This window comes from Lytechinus variegatus, chromosome 4 (genome assembly GCF_018143015.1).
Source record: "Lytechinus variegatus isolate NC3 chromosome 4, Lvar_3.0, whole genome shotgun sequence".
Taxonomy (NCBI): Eukaryota; Metazoa; Echinodermata; class Echinoidea; order Temnopleuroida; family Toxopneustidae; genus Lytechinus; species Lytechinus variegatus.
Window position 1 is genome coordinate 38,950,536 of NC_054743.1, and position 1,800 is coordinate 38,952,335.

Genomic DNA, 1,800 nt, shown 5'->3' on the forward strand with positions numbered 1-1,800 from the left:
TCATTCCTCCCTAAACACGTGGAATTCCCATTTTGTGTTTTGTGCTTCAGGCAAGGAGGTCCTAATTGTCAAATTCGTAAAAAAGTGAAATATTGTATAATTCAAACAATATATAAAACAAAAAAAATAGTGAGTGAGTGACATCATCGACTTTCTCATTTGGATGTAACTGGCTAGTTCATATAACTGTTTTGTTGAAAATAAGCGAAACTTTGAAATGTCATAACTTTCTTATTTTACATCCGATTTTGATGAAATTTTCAGCATTGTGCTTGTCTGATTTTTCTCTATTTATTCAAATCAACATTTTTCTTAGGTGGACTTGACCTTTAACATAACTGAACAGGCATACCCAACAGTATGAAATAGAGAAAACAAATAATAAATAAAGAAAGAACAGAAATGCCTTATTGTGCTAGTTTTTGTTGGGGTGGACTTGTCCTTTAAAATGGAATCGGACAGATTTAATTCTTTTTCACGAAAGAGCTCAGTTGAATGGATCACTTTTAAGTAACGCTTGAATTCACTTTTTCTTATATGTATGTATACATGTACATACATATATATGTGTATTTCATATACAAAATTATCTGACAGGCATCTATAATATCGTCATGATATCATCCTCTGGCTTCGCTTTATCCAACTCTTATGGGTTTATGTTGTTGTTGCATGTTGTTGTTGTTTTAGCTTATACGGCGCGTGTCATTCAGTAGTGAATATTTGCGCCAGCATAATTTGCGGTAATTTTATTTATAATTTTTTCTGTACTTAAATCAATTCAGTAAAAGTCAGGTACGGCGCTGCATTATTCGCGCAATTTTGGAGATTCACAACAGACTGTCATCACAAATCACTTAACCACTTATGATGTATTTTCTGGCCAAGCCCGGATCGGTACATTGATCAGGTTTCTCAGCTACTGCATGATGCGCATGCGTAGCCTTAGGCCCCCCCCCATACCAGTCAAGGCTGTGTGATGTCTGTTGACGAAGTGATCTCCTTCAACCGAGTTTCAAAATAGCTCTATGTTAATACAAATGGTTAGGTTCGAGACAAAACAAACGTTCTGAGTCTTGTGCAGTTATCGTGCATTGGGTTAATTTTCACATCTCATAGTTTGTTCAATATATCAAATGTTTACAAATTAATAAGATCATACGGAAGACATATATGTAATGCATTCATATCTAACACGTATATCATTGTATATATATATATATATATATATATATATATATTTATCTTTTTTTTTCCCAACATGGGTTTATAAGACTCAACAAACATCAATATTCATATATGAATGGAACTAATACAACGTTCAATTGTTTCAATTAACAATATGTTTAAAATGACTCGAATATACTATGTGAATCTTTGGGTCCTTCTTACGAAGGATACCAAAGCTTTTTGATGCGAGTACTCTGCTGAATTGAGAAGTCTCTTTATATCCAATTCGCTTTCATTTATTTCAAGTAAGAGCCTTTCCCTTTCTTGTGAGTATTCTGGACATTTTGTGAGATAGTGGAGAGTTTTTTTGATTGCTTTTTGTAGCCTTTTTCAAAGCCTCATGACACTAAATGTTAATAATACTTTGTATCTAATTACAGCAAAAATTGGTAAAATTTCTTTACCAAGGCATGATTGAACTAAACAGAAAAGTTGATTCAAGCGTAACTTCAAAGTGATCGAACTTAGTCCTTTGGTGAAAAAATATTTAAATCTGTCACATTCCATTTTAATTGGAAAGCCTTGAAACTATAGCTAGCTACACAAAGTTCAATGCAATGTTGACATTGT